The following is a 16,442-nucleotide window of genomic DNA, read 5'->3' as shown; positions in this document are numbered from 1 at the left end:
TTTTATACCGATAAACATCTATATGTAACACAAACACATTATACATTAGGTTTACCATGTCAAAACTTTAAATGTGCACAACTCATAAAATTTTATTGTAAGCGACGGCGTAAAAGAAAAAAAGAATGCTCGAACATGAAGACTGATGGGTTTTGGCCATATGAACATTCCTATGTGCACATGCAAACCCTAATGCTTGGATCTAGGTTTCTCTAATTTAACATGCATTGAATCCAAGACTTCTAATGGCTAATAAGGTATAAGAACAATACAAAATCAGAGTTAGAAGTTTACCTTGAAACACTTGTTTGATCTTCTTGTTCTTGGAGCTCTAGAGTCACAAATGTCACTCTTCTAATGGATTACAAACACCAACTAGCAAGGAGGATAATCTGAGAAAGAGGAGAGAGGACAAAAATCGGCCAGGGTTCTTCCAAAGACACAGGTGCTGATTTCCCCACCCCAAGAGGTCTATTTATACTTGTAAGGCTCCTAGGGTTTCACCCTTAAACCCTAATTGGATAACTTTTACTCAAAACAATCCAAATCCTTTCCAAGATAAGCCTTTGGACGATTTGTGGCTTATCCCAAGCCCTATAAATCGTCCAACCCTATCCATGAAGGATTTACAGCCCAAAGTGTAACTATCAAACAATTGACAGTTTATACCCTCTTATTTAATTAATCTCTTTAAGTCACCAAATTAATTCCTAATTAATTTATGACTTATATTAATCAAATAATAATATTATTATTCCTTATATTATTCTCATAATATATTAATAATATTTATTCTCTCATAATAAATCACCCTGTCAAGTTGCTATGGTGAAGGCAACCCAAAAGGACCATGCACAATCGGGTCAAATACTTGCCTAAAATAGTTGCTGCCGTAGACACTATTCCAACAGTCTCCCACTTGGATAAGTCTAGTAACTATATACACAAGTACAATCCGGTTTGCAATCGTAGCTCTCAAAGACGCTATCAAACTTTGATCTAATCAATGTTGTCCTTTAGATAAGGGATCGTACAGTCCTCTGTTAGATATCATGCTGACAATTCTATGGAATAATTAGTTTAGCATTTGGTTTCTCGATCTCCGATTTATTTGACATAGAACTTAATCGAACACATCAATTCAGTTATGACCGGGCCCGGCACATAAGTCAAATCAAATCATCGAGCAGCCGAGATATCGCTTTTACCCTCTTAGGATAAAAGTTACAGATAAACTTCGACTTATATGCATTTACTTATTCATTAATCAACTATACACAACAATGCGTTTTATAACACCAAGTTACTGATGCGTTTTCGCATTATCAATGTACAATCAATTAACAAATAACAAACCATATATCTAGGTTTTAAGACTATATGATATTATCGTCTTGCGATCACCTTTTATATCACATTCCATAAGGTGATTCCAGCAAGCGCGGGTTTGTTCCAATGCTCAAAACCAGTTCATAAGCACTCATGAACATTGCAGCAATCTTTTTCTATGTCTAATACCATTTAGACAATCTACACACCAATTAATGACAATCTTCATTCATATCTACTTCCAACATATGAACGATTGTGGACAATTTGAATAATTCGATTATTCTTAATAAACTCAATTATTCTGGAAGTCAAAACATGCAAAGTGAAACAATAGTTAAATGATTAACATTGGACAGTAACTTTACTTATAAATAATACTCTTTTACTTAATCATCAAATGTTAATTACATTTATCTACTATACGTTTCTAAAACTATCTAATCTATACTAATATCATCCTTCAGCCCAATGCTCCTAGCATGCTGCAAGTGCTTAACCCTGCTCAATCCCTTCGTAAGTGGATCTGCTGGGTTATCTTCTGATGATATCCTCTTCACTACGAGTTGTCCTTCTTCTACACGATGTCTGATAAAATGATATTTTATGTCGATATGTTGAGATCTACCATGATCCCTCGATTCCTTGGTCAAGGCAACCGCTCCATCATTATCACAGAAAATCTCCATGGGCTCCTTTATGGTAGGTATGACTCCAAGATCACCAATGAAGTTCTTTAACCATATTGCCTTTTTCGATGCTTCGCTCGCTGCGATGTACTCTGATTTGCATGTTGAATCAACTACGATTTCTTGCTTGGAACTTTTCCAAATTACTGCTCCTCCATTCAGGGTAAAGACCCATCCCGACGGCGAACGGTAGTTGTCCCTGTCGGTTTGAAAGCTGGCGTCACTATACCCTCGCACCTTCAAGTCATCACTCCCTCCGAGGACTAAAAACCATTCCTTCATCCTCCGAAGGTACTTAAGGATATTCTTCACCGCAATCCAATGAGCTCTACCATGGTTCCCTTGATATCTACTAACCATGCTCAAAGCAAAGGCTACATCAGGGCGATTACAAGTCATAGCGTACATGATTGAGCCAACTACGGAAGCGTATGGAACTCTGCTCATTTCAGCTATCTCGGCTTCGGTACTTGGACTTTGAGTCTTACTCAACTTGGCATTACTTTGTATCGGTAATTCTCCCTTCTTTGAGTTTTCCATACTAAAACGTTTTAGTACCTTCTCTAAGTAAGTGTTCTGACTAAGTCCTATTAGTCTCTTACTTCGTTCTCTCACTATCCTTATTCCCAGAATATAGGAAGCCTCTCCGAGGTCCTTCATAGTGAAGCACTTCCCGAGCCAGGACTTAACCTCCTGCATAGTCGGGATGTCATTTCCTATGAGTAATATGTCATCGACATATAGAATGAGGAAGCTTACTATACTCCCACTGGCTTTGACATATACACACGATTCATCTTCGCTTCGTACAAATCCAAACTCTTTGACTTTCTCATCGAAGCAAAGATTCCATCTGCGAGACGCTTGCTTAAGTCCATAAATGGACTTCTCAAGCTTACACACTCTATTCGGATGCTTCGGATCCACAAACCCCTCCGGCTGAGCCATGTAAACATCCTCAGCCAACTTCCCGTTAAGGAAAGCGGTCTTGACATCCATTTGCCAAATCTCATAATCATGAAATGCAGCAATAGCTAGCATCCCTCTAATAGACTTTATCTTCTCAACTGGTGAGAAGGTCTCATCATAGTCAACTCTGAGAGTTTGAGTAAAGTCCTTCGCAACCAATCGCGCCTTAAACGTGTGTACTTTTCCATCCACGTCGGTCTTCTTCTTGAAGATCCATTTGCACCCAACGGTCTTACGTCCATGCACATTATCAACCAAATTCCAAACTTGGTTATCATACATGGATTGGATCTCGCTATCCATTGCTTCTTTCCATTTTTTAGACTTCGGGCCTGCCATGGCTTCCTTTTAGCTATTAGGTTCATCAAGGTTTATTAGTGTACTATCACTAATATATGTGTCCCCTTCGGTAGTAATATGAAATACATACAACTGGGGTTGAACTCTAACTCTTTCGAAATGTCTAAGAGGTAATGATACGTCAATCGGTTCAACCAGAGTTTCCTCCTCGGGTTGAGTGCCAGCGGTAGAGGTTCCTTCATCTATCAGCTCTTTAATCTCTTCAAGCTCGATTTTCCTCCCACTGTCTCCTTGGCCTATGAGTTCTCGTCCTCGGAAAACTCCTCTCCTCGCAACAAAGACAACATTGTCCTTCGGTCTATAGAAGAGATATCTAAAGGATTTCTGCGGGTAGCCGATGAAAATACATCGCTCACTACGAGGTTCGAGCTTGTCGTGAGTATCTCGTCTTACGAAAGCCTCGCAACCCCAAACCTTGATATGTGCTAACGAAGGAGCTTTCCCCATCCACATTTTGACAACCTTCTTAGTAGGTACTCGGTTAAGGATATGGGCGACAGTCTCTAAGGCATACCCCCAAAAAGAGATAGATAGCGCAGCACAACTCATCATAGAGTGAACCATGTCCAACAAGGTTCGATTACGCCTTTCTGCCACACCATTCAACTGCGGTATCCTAGGTGGTGTCAATTGTGAAACTATTCCACACTCCTTGAGATAATCGTGGAATTCAAGACTTAGGTACTCTCCTCCTTAATCGGATCGAAGCATCTTGATTTTCCTACCCAATTGATTCTCCACTTCATTCTTGAACTCTTTGAACTTTTCAAAATTTTCTGACTTTTTCTTGATTAAGTAGATATACCCATATCTACTATAGTTATCAGTAAAAGTCACGTAGAAGCGGTTTCCATCCTTTGTGGTAGATCTAAACGGTCCACACACATCGGTATGTATGAGGTCCAATAGACCCTCCCCCCTTTCGCACGTGCCAGCGAAGGGTGACTTAGTCATCTTTCCAAGTAAACAAGACTCGCATGTGTCATCTTCCCTAAGGTCGAATGACTCCAACACTCCATCCTTTTGGAGTTGGGCTATGAGTTTCTTGTTGACATGTCCAAGACGATAATGCCACAAGGATGCCTTATCCATACTATAGGAAGAATCCATGCATAAAACATCATTTCCTAAGTTATCAACAATCATAACAGTTTCATAAATTCCATTACACGGTATTGCTTCAAAATAAAAGACACCATTTAGATAAGCCAAAATAGAACCATTCTCATTATTAAAAGAAAATCTAAAACCTTGTCTAAACAAACCATGAAATGAAATAATGTTTCTAGCCATTTCTGGCAAATAGCAACAATTGTTTAAATCTAAACATAAACCATTCCTAAGCACTAGAGAATACACTCAAATCTTGGTCACAGGCGACGATCTTCTATTCCCCATGATTAGATTTATTCTTCCATGCTCCACATCCCTATTTCTTCTTAGTCCCTGCAATTCAGAACAAATGTGGTAACCACACCCGGTATCGAGGACCCAAGAAATAGCATGAGATGAATCATTAGATTTAATTGTGTATATATCTGTGAAATACGGCTTGATCTTTCCTTCCTTGATAGCTTGCAGGTAATTTGGGCAGCTTCTCTTCCAATGCCCTATTTTGTGGCAATGGTGGCACTCTGCCTCCTTTAGGTTAGAAGTAGGCTTAGCGGGATCAACTTTTGTCCCACTAGAAGAGGAACCATCTTGGGACTTTCTCTTGTGGTGGCTCTTAGACGGAGCCTTCCTCTTCCTTGCCCAATGGCCAAAACAGGAGCAACGGGTGGATTGGGAGTAGGTGCAACGAACTTTTCCTTGAGATTGCTCTCAGCAACCCTAAGGAGACCTTGGAGCTTACTTAGGGTGACCTATTCCTTGCTCATGTGATAGGTCATCCTAAATTGATTGTAACACGGAAGCAAAGAGTGAAGCACCATGTCGATCGCCAAGTCTTCCCCAAAGTCAACATTCAACTTACGAAGACGATCGACATACCTTTGCATCTTTTGCAGGTGCACGGTAAGAGATTCTCCATGACCCATCTTAGCGGAAATCATGTTAGTGAAAATCTCGTAACGCTCTTGTCTCGCGTTTTGGTGGTATCTCTCCAACAAGTCTTGGTGCATTTCGTACGGATACATGTCCTCGTACGACTTTTGGAATTCAGATTTCATAGTGGCTATCATGATGCAATGAACCTTCGTTGCATCACGTTCATGAGTTTCAAAAGCGGTGATCTCAACCGGAGTAGCGATTTCAAGATTGATCTTCTCAAGCTTCTCATCGAGGACATACTCCTTGTCCTCGTAGCGAGCAATCGTGCAAATCTATCTTATCCATTTGCTAAAGTTCGTTCCATCGAAAGTAACCTTTTGGCAAAGGCTCATTAATGTGAACGAGCTTGCAGCAGCGTTGTTTGCGTTTGACATCTATAAATAGAAAGGAAAAAGTTAGATTAGAATTTGGATCCCTAATAATCACCCAATAAGAAAAATTAGGGCTAGAATCCAACAATAATATTTGCATATTAGAAAAGGGATGTCGTAATCTAACATGCAAACAATTTGAAGGTAAGTGAATGACGATTCACTAATTCTACACCATGAAAACATAACTTTAAGTTCTAAATGTATTGAGAATTCCTAGGTTTGAATGAGATTCATTGAAACTTTTCAATGGCATGTTTAAATCTCGATATGCCCCTCTCGTTTGTGACTGGGATACCAAGGATCATAAAGCGGGTGTGAATTACCATGCAAATTCACATGGTGTCTTCATTGTAACGATCACCTATTCGACGTGCCGGTAAACCACACATGCTCCATCGAACTATGATAAACAATGAATCACCCTTTGCCATCCTTCGCTTAGAACCAATTAGTGTGCTGGTAAACCAAACACGCTCCACTAAGTTCTTAGCAAGGGTGCAAAGTGTAATTTCATGGGATTGCATCAATTCACTTTTCCTAAAGTAACTAGGATTGGGAATTTTGAAAAAACATGTAGTTACTTTGTATTTCATATTATACTTTTAATGAGGAGATGAGGTTGCCCTATCCTACCCATTTGGCTAACGACCCTCCACCGATCAAGCAAGCGGTGGGTGTGAGTGTACACCCATTAAGCGCCATTTTATAGGCAGCAACCGTATATCCACCTTACAGACCGGCTTCGTGAATGAGGCCTACTAACGGTAAGACTAGTATTTTAGTTATATATATATATATATATATATATATATATATATATATATATATATATATATTAATCTTGTAATATTATATTAGTATAGGGTTGAATTTTAAACTTATAAAATTCTCGGGTTTGAAATTTAAATTGTCCAAATTAAACTTGGAATCACAAAACATAAATTTCAAAACTTGAGGGTAGGTTTTAAACTTTTAAAAACATAGAGGATCAAATAACAAATAATCTAAATTAACATTTAATCACATAATTATCCATATTTGATTTATTTAATTATTTCTTGCAAAACAATTTATCAATTTAATTAAAATAATTAATAATTATCACATAAGGAAATTAAATATTTTATTAATTGATAAACATCTTCAATTAGATCAAGCATATAGTCATATATATCAAAAAATCGGATTTAGGTTGATCTAATATGATAAAGGCAAGTTTCCATAAGATAAATATCAAAAAATCCCGAGTTTTGCTCTTCCTGACATTCGGACTCGTCGAGTACCCAATTGGACTCGCCGAGTCAAGGCAACTCGCCGAGTCCACTATGGGACTTGTCGAGTTCAACACTCAGATCCACAAAATTCAAATTCTACAAGCAAGAAACAAACAACCATGCATCAATTTAATAGAAACCAATCTAGTCTCTGATACCGCTGATGGGTTTTGGCCATATGAACATTCCTATGTGCACATGCAAACCCTAATGCTTGGATCTAGGTTTCTCTAATTAAACATGCATTGAATCCAAGACTTATAATGGCTAATAAGGTATAAGAACAATACAAAATCAAAGTTAGAAGTTTACCTTGAAACACTTGTTTGATCTTCTTGTTCTTGGAGCTCTAGAGTCACAAATGTCACTCTTCTAATGGCTTACAAACACCAACTAGCAAGGAGGATGATTTGAGAAAGAGGAGAGAGGACAAAAATCAGCCAGGGTTCTTCCAAAGACACAGGTGTCGATTTCCCCACCCCAAGAGATCTATTTATACTTGTAAGGCTCCTAGGGTTTCATCCGTAAACCCTCACTGGATAACTTTTACTCAAAGCAATCCAAATGCTTTCCAAGATAAGCCCTTGGACGATTTGTGGCTTATCCCAAGCCCTAGAAATCGTCCAACCCTATCCATGAAGAATTTACAGCCCAAAGTGTAACTATCAAACAATTGACAGTTTATACCCTCTTATTTAATTAATCTCTTTAAGTCACCAAATTAATACCTAATTAATTTATGACTTATATTAATCAAATAATAATATTATTATTCCTTATATTATTCTCATAATATATTAATAATATTTATTCTCTCATAATAAATCACCCTGTCAAGTTGCTATGGTGAAGGCAACCCAAAACGACCATGCACAATCGGGTCAAATACTTGCCTAAAATAGTTGCAGTCTTAGACATTATTCCAACCAAGACAACATTGGAGTTCCATAAAGATGTAAAATTCCTAGGATTTACTTTATTTATTATTTATTTTATTACTATCAAAGATGATGTTAGGATGTATTTGATTACCTTCTCTATTTGAGAAATTAAGGTGTTATTAGATTCGTTATAAGTTAGACAATGATGAGAATTTGGTTTAAAAGATTATATATATATATATATATATATATATATATATATATATATATATATATATATATATATATATATATATATATATATATATATGGATTTCTTTTAAACTTTTAATGGACCCTTAATGATTACTTTGTTTTTCTTAAATCTTCCTTTCTAATAAATAAATAGATTGAATCTCCTACTACCATTTGTCAAGTTCTTTAACTGCTGTGTGTCTGCCTCTTAAGCTTCCTAAATTCAAGGTCTAAATACCACAACTGCAATTTTATTTCATAAATCAGGTCCTACAAATCAGTAAATCAGTTTAATGCTCCAAAGTTACCTGCATTGAAATATAGAGAATACAAATATGATATCCCTAAAAAGCAGCTATTGATACTCCAATTTCCCCCTCTTAAACCTCTGTAATTCCACGATTCACTACCACAAATACAATTTGCCTTCTTTTCCCATCCATTTTTTGCTTCAAAATTTGAAATTATCATATTAACTCCAACAAATCATCAAATCAGTTTTAATACTCCACAATTTATCTGCATTTAAAACATTCAATTTATGTTTTCCTTTTATACATTCAAAATTATAGAGATATAGAGATATGATATCCCTAAAAATCAGCTATTGAAATTTCAATTACTTTATCATTATACCTATAAATACGTACAAATATCTATCCCTAAAATTGTTTTCTTCACTGGTGTCTTCAAATCTTTCAGGGTATAATTCTTCCGCATTTCTGCATCTACATTCATACATTTCAATCCATTATGTTTAATATACAAAACTCTTCACTTCCATCCTCTCTTTTTTCTGAAACGATAATCATAGAGGTCAATCTATGACACTATTTTTTTATTAAAATATTCACGACATATGTTTGGATACATAAAAAAAACTTTATATGTACATTACTGTCATCTACGTAAATATTTTGTAGTATATTGTTGGTTTTTAAAGCTTTTATACAAATGGTTAAGTTCAAAATATTAATACAGAAATATAGACTATAAGGACAATTTCTACAAAAGATCAAGTAATAACATTAAATGGCAACATACTCTAAAAGTATCTTGCCATTTTATGTAATTCCATTATCTCTCAATATTTGTAACATTCTTAACATTTTAGGACATAATTATACAAATATATACCTGCATACGTTGCGATACTTAAACTCTTCATACTTTCTTCTTCCTATTTCTTGGAATCTGCTAAAAAGCAAGTTCAAACATCAGGTATTTAATCTTTTTCTTCCACTTTCTTACTGTTTCGTTCTTCCTGTTTCAATTTATTTATTTTTTACTCCATCTATTTCTATCATTTGTTTATTGTAATTTTATCCACAACTATTCAAAATAAGGAAATGTGTTTTTTTTATCAATTTTATCCTAATTTAGAAATAAAAGAAAAAGAAACATAAATTCCTAATATGCAGGAAAAATAAGACCACTTACTTGAAATCATATCCACTTTCAAGCTGCTAGACCTCTGTAAACAAATTTAATAATATTAAGGTGATTGTAGCAAGCCATCTGGATTCCATCCAGATGAGAAAACCTACAAATACACAAAAGTCATGTTATAAACCTATGTGTTAAATAGAATGTTATACAACAATTTTTTTTTTGTTAACTTTACACTCGGTGTTATCATCCTACCCAAATTAGGTTACTCTTTTAAGATAGTTTTCAACTTCAAGACTCTGGGACTAAAATTGCAAGACTAAACTATTACGGACCAAAAATATAATTTTGAACAAGATCGGGGGCCAAAATTGAAACCGTTACTTTCATATTGGTTAAACAATGATTGGGGACACATTCCTTGTAAGAGAGAACTTTCAAAACATAACGCTGGAGTTTATTGTGAGTGAGTTTAAAAGAACATAAGGAATTGACATGTCAGAAGACTGTCGTGCCTTTGAAATACTAAGGGAAGCAGCTGAGAAAGCCATGATTGAGCTCTCTTCTACAACCAAACATACATCAACCATCCATTCATCACAACTGATGCATCTGATGCTAAAACTTGTGAAGGATGTTGGAATCACAACAAAAGAGGTTGATGAAGTTCTTCTGGCGGTCGGAATGACACGTGTCCCTAAAGATTAGGAGGTTGTTACTGAAATATTTAGGAAGACTCCACGTAAATGAGTGAATCCTGATGAAGCAGTTGCCATGGGAGAAATAATTCAAGGTGGAATTCTGAGAGGTGATGTTAAGGAGTTGATTCTTCTTGACGTAACTCCTCTTTCTCTTGGGATTGAACCCTTGGTAGGACTTTCTCCAAACTTATTGGTAGAAAAACCTTTATTCCAACAAAGAATGGGATCGAAGTCCTCCCATATATCTATTCAACAACTGCAACCAAACAAATCACTTGAAAGGAGTTAAAAGACCAAAGTACATTGAAATCAATCTTTATACGTAATTATTCATTTAGATATATAGAACATAGGTATTTTGGTCTTTTATTAAAAAAGAATGCAACTGAATTTCACCCATTTGTACAACAAGTTAACCCATGAATTCTGGTTATGTCGGAATCCAATCTTTTAGATTCCACAACAGCAGACAACTAAACCTAAGTGGGAGTCAAAGTCTAACTAAGAGAACGGGAAATGGCATCCACAACAAACGTTTTGGCGAATTTGAACTCATATACATCGATGGGTCTAAAATATGTGCACAAGATCTATCACACACCTACCAAAGTTTATGTGATACTCATTTGGAAATTAAATCAAATAAAATCAATCTCTTATTTAATCATATTAATCCGATTTATACTTTGCCTAAATATTAGCCTATTATTTATCATTTTCAGAATTCAAATTAGAAATATATAATCACACATACCCGATTCTTGCTTCCACTGAAAAAGAGCTTTAATCTTTACTTTTCAACAAATTCCCACTTGTGTATCATCTTCAACAATAATCATCTGCGAATCAAACAGGTAAGTTTCTAGACAAACATAATCATGTTATGTTCAAAAAACAAAAAATCAACATCATTTAATGTTGTGTTACCTTCATTCATGTTGTCATCCAACATCCAATACTCCATAACTCCGATCAAACTTCAGAATGAGCAATTAAAATCGGATTATACTTGGTGTGTATTTTAGCTGGAGCAAAGGTAGCCAGTGGTGGAAGAATTTTCTCTGTCACCGATGATTTTAGGGCAAAAGTTAAATTAGGTGTGTTGAGAGAAAGGGGGGTGGATATAAGTGAAAATCAATTGCTTATTTGGTAAATGAAAGTCACAACTTTTTTTTTTTATACATCTAATATTCAAACTGAATACATGGAGTATATTTTTATTTTCATGTTTTTATATTAGATTTTTTTACAAAATATCAACCATGGTAATTAATGTATCTCATAATCAATTAATTTACACATAAATGCTTTTCTTAGTTATTTTCTAATTAATGTATTCATAAAAAATGGTTTTTAGGATTTTTTTACTTGATTATATATATATATATATATATATATATATATATATATATATATATATATATATATATATATATATATAGTTTTAATCTCTTTTTGTTAAGTGTTATTCTAATACAACTCTTCAGTAATATTATATCATGTATATATACTAGACAACTCATTTCAAAATTCAAATTTATATTTTCTAATTATATGTTAAATTTGAATTTATAATAACTTTAAAATTTTGATATATATCTTAATTAATAATTTATTTAAAATAATTGATTAATAATTATAAAATTTTATTAAGAAAAATTAATTATAATTATAACCCGTGGTTCCTACGGGTTATAAACTAGTAACTATAATCATTAAATAAAAATTAATTTTATTTGTTTACATTCTTTTTAGCATTTCGTTTGAATATTTTTAATTTTTTTAATGCTTTATTTTAATATATTTTTATTGTTTTTAGTGTTTATATATATATATATATATATATATATATATATATATATATATATATATATATATATATATATATATATATATATATATATATATAGGGCTATGTTCATTTGAGATCACCTATATTTTGTGAGACCGTGAGACGCATTTTTTATTTTTTTTATTTTTTAATTTTTTTTAGTTAATTCATGTTCCGAAAATAATATTTAAAAAAAGAATTTTTTGATTTTTCTATTTATTTTGCATTTTAAAATTATTTTTAGAATATGTACAGTGTAATATTCTATTTAGAATATTTCACGTATTTTTCAAAAAAAATAGAATTTTTTCTTATTTTTTTTTATTTATTATTTATTTTTTTTAGTTAATTCAAGTTCCGAAAATAATATTTAAAAAAAGAATTTTTAGATTTTTCCATTTATTTTGCATTTTAAAATTATTTTTTAGAATATGTCAGTGTAATATTCTATTTAGAATATTTCACGTATTTTTCAAAAAAAAAAAAAAGGAATTTTTTTTATTTTATTTTATTTTTTTATATTTTTTTTAGTTAATTCAAGTTCCGAAAATAATATTTAAAAAAAGAATTTTTGGATTTTTCCATTTATTTTGCATTTTAAAATTATTTTTAGATTTGGTCTCACGGTCTCACAAAATTAGAATGGTCTCAAATGAACCTGAACCTATATATATATATATATATATATATATATATATATATATATATATATATATATATATATATATATATATATATATATATATATATATATATATATATATATATATAGAAAAGTGAATATACCCTTAAGGGTATATAAACTTAGGTACCCAAAGTCACCATACTATGTTGTTTGTATCATATGTATACATTATAATTGTCCAATGTTCTTATAATTCAACTTCTAACTTGATTTACTTCTAAGATTTTTATAAATTTCACATTTATCTTCCTCTTACATAATTTTCATTTTCAACTCTAATATATATAACCTATTTCGGCAAAAAAAAGTGATATAAGAGAAAAACAATCATGAAATTTCGAAAATCTTCAAAGTAAATCAAGTTAAGGTTGAAGTTTAATAACATTATAATGAATATATGAAATGAAACAACTAATTATAGTGGGTTTGGGTATAGCTTATATACCCTTAAGGGTATATTCATTTTTCCCATATATATATATATATATATATATATATATATATATATATATATATATATATATATATATATATATATATATATATATATATATATATATATATATATATATATTATATATATATATATATATATATATATATAATCTTAATTTAATTCAATTTTGTGAGGTTATTTTTTTTTTTTCCGTTTTATTTTTTGTAACTTTTTCTTCGAATAAAGTTTTTAATGTTTTTATAATGTTTTATTCTTTTACATTCTTTTTAACTTTTTTTTTTTTTCAAATAAATTTTTTATTCTTTTGTTTGAATAGATTTCTTAATATTTTTTAAAGTTTTGGTTGTCTATTCATGACAACTGTAACCATCGTTATTTAACTCAATTTTGCAACGTAAAGTTTTTTTTATTTACGTTTTGTTCGAAAAAATGTTAATGTTTTTTTTGACATTTTATCCGTTTATATTTTTTTCGAAGTTTTTCTTGAATAATTTTTTTAGCGTTTTGTTCTAATATATTTTTTGATGATATTTTTGTCTATCTAATCATTATCAATCTAATTGTAATTCGTAATTTAATTGAATTTTGCGATGTGAATTTTTTTTCGTTTTGAAAAACAACCAGGTTTTAATGGGATAAATATATTAATTTTTTCAAAACTTGTTCAATTTTGTGTGTTGTATAACTTGAAAATGAACAAAATGTTAAAAAAAATATTAAATAATTTATTTAAAAACATGCACAAATAATAAAATTATATTAAATAATTGAAATAAAAAAAATTATATTAAATAATAGAAATAAAAAAAAGCTTGCTTATTATAAAATTCAAAAGCATATATAATATTTATTCTATTTTGAGAAAACTAATAAACAGTTATTAAATACAATAAATAAAAAGAAAATTAATCATTATTTTAAAAGTATAAGATAATGATAAGTTAATTATTAAATATTATACTAAATAAATTAATGATGAGATGTCTAGTTACAAATTAAGGGTCTATCAACATGTGTGTTGTATGCAACATTAAAAGTGAAATGTCACTAGTTGAATTAACATAAATTTAGGTTATTTAATCCTAAAAAAAAAAAATCCCAACCTATTCTAGACATGTTCTATTTCATTTTTTTACGCAACTTCAAGCTTTTTTAAGTATTTATTATTAAAATCATATTTTTTAAACAATGGTAGCAAAATTTTGTAAACTAAAAAAAAGGGTATTGTGCAATATTTTTAAATTACAACTTCAACATTTTAAGGAATTATTGATATTTTTCTTTTTATTATTAAATTACCTATCATGAATACTTTGACCGCTAATTCCTTTTACTGTTTTGCCTAAAAACTTTAACTTTTAATCCATATATGCTTAATTATCAATTTAGACCAACAACTGAAATTAATATTTTTTGATAAATAAAAAACTAGATATTAATACTAACCATAAAAATTAATTGTCCATATCATCTAAAAGATTAAAAATAGAAAAATATACATAAAAAAACATAATCACATTAACAACCTAAAGATTTTATAATAAATGGTTAAATTGAAATTCACGAGTTTCATCGGTTTTGGGCTTTAGGGTGGAGTCGATTGCTGAAGCGTGAATATCTAGGGTTTGCTCTTGTATTATTACCAAGTAAAAACGATATCTCGATCGGAGATAAAGTTGTTGGTGGTCACATGCGAGCACTAAAAGAATACGACAGAAATAATAAATTATATGCACCCACTTGCATCAGTTTGCTTATATAAATGCAACGAGTATAGATAGATCAGTAATCATAAGATCTAATGATCTATTGAGTTCATGAGCTTCCCCCCTCTAATGGCTACCTCAATCGATTCTGCAGCAATACTTTTCAGATGTACGTAGATAACTATCTTTGCTTATTTATTACACTCATTTTCATCACATCTATTGTTTCTCTTAGCTTTTTTTTTTTTTTTTTTTTTTTTTGAATTGCAATTTACTCACAATTACCACGTAATGATGCAGTGTTTATTTCTATAAAGCTTTTGATTGAAACCAATTATGACTGGTGGCCAGAAATGATGACGTGTGATGGAGAGAGCCATGATATGCATGGTCTCATCCATGACGTATTTAAAACCGCTAAGGAGACTGGTGATTCTAAAGATAAGGTAGACCGGACTACCGTGGAGCTGAATCTGTAAGCACAATGAATCTATCTTCCACTTCAAGAGCTTCTTTCAGCTACAATAAAACCGGGAGTTGCTGATTTTCTTGCATTCAGTGGAGTTTGCAAGTCAATCAGCAAAGTTTGCAAGTCACTCAGCGGAGTTTGCAAGTCAAATCTCTAGATTTGCAAGCTGGGTTTGTAAACTATTTTATTTAACAGCGGAGTTTGTAAGTCATATATGTTATTTGAATTTTTGCCACATATCGCACTCTAATTGATTTTTGTCTACATATCATTTTGTGGTTATTTTCAATTATTTATTTTTTTCACTTGACATTTTGTGTTTTTTTTTTTTCATTTTATTAATTTCCACATAATATTTAAGTGTAATAATTACAATAAATGTAATAATAAATCAATATCAATTTCATTAATTGAATTCATTTTAATTTCAAATTTTCTAAATTAAAGGTTTATGTTATTATCTAAATTATTTTTTTAATTTAAAAGAAAAACAAACAATTTTACTTTAATAATTCAAGATTTTTTAATTTCTTTTTTAAATTCAACTTTTCAAATGTTTAATTTTTTTTTCTTTAAAATGAATCCATGTAGTTTTTAATAAATTATATAGATATCTATTTATGAAACAGAATCTATTTTACAATATTTCACTTCAAATTTCACAAACTTAGTATTTGTTGTTTGGAGAAACTATTACATTACCTTGGAAAGCAATTTATAAAACAAAACTTAAGTTGATTATATTTGTGGTTTTGGATGATGTCTCATTGTTCACATACACCATTTTGTTAGTCTTGTTTGGATCCATTTCAACATCATGTGAGGTTTTTTTCTACAAGTTGACTAATAGATTAATTAATATAGTTGGTTTGTTATTTATTTTTGGCTTGATATGAGGTGTACATTGTTTTTCAAAATCATGAGGTCAGTGGTCCTCTTATAGTGCAGAACTTTGGTTGGATTTTTTTTATTTTTGTCTTTAGTTTTGATTCCATGCATATATCTTATTTTCTTGGGGATTGAATTGTTTTTTAGCTACCGATCT

At 31.3% G+C, this 16,442-nt stretch overlaps 2 long non-coding RNA genes across 4 annotated transcripts; one reads left to right on the top strand and one right to left on the bottom strand.

The window, feature by feature from the left end:
• Window positions 1–8,427: 8,427 nt before the first annotated feature.
• On the bottom strand, window positions 8,428–11,378 carry LOC145001082 (uncharacterized). Of its 3 annotated transcripts, none has more exons than XR_013661478.1 (5): window positions 11,177–11,378; window positions 11,004–11,088; window positions 9,600–10,505; window positions 9,297–9,353; window positions 8,428–8,955 (listed from the first exon to the last, which is right to left on the bottom strand). It is a non-coding gene; the product is annotated as an uncharacterized LOC145001082 (long non-coding RNA). The 3 variants fall into 3 exon arrangements; XR_013661477.1 differs by having other exon boundaries at window positions 8,428–8,887; XR_013661479.1 differs by having other exon boundaries at window positions 8,428–8,887; window positions 9,600–9,702.
• Window positions 11,379–15,000: 3,622 nt separating this feature from the next.
• Window positions 15,001–15,634, top strand: LOC145001074 (uncharacterized). The gene is made up of 2 exons (XR_013661475.1): window positions 15,001–15,097; window positions 15,229–15,634. It is a non-coding gene; the product is annotated as an uncharacterized LOC145001074 (long non-coding RNA).
• The last annotated feature ends 808 nt before the right edge of the window (window positions 15,635–16,442 follow it).

Source organism: Lactuca saligna, chromosome 1, assembly GCF_052625555.1.
Source record: "Lactuca saligna cultivar CGN05327 chromosome 1, ASM5262555v1, whole genome shotgun sequence".
Classification (NCBI taxonomy): Eukaryota; Viridiplantae; Streptophyta; class Magnoliopsida; order Asterales; family Asteraceae; genus Lactuca; species Lactuca saligna.
This window is presented reverse-complemented; position numbering and strand designations above follow the sequence as displayed.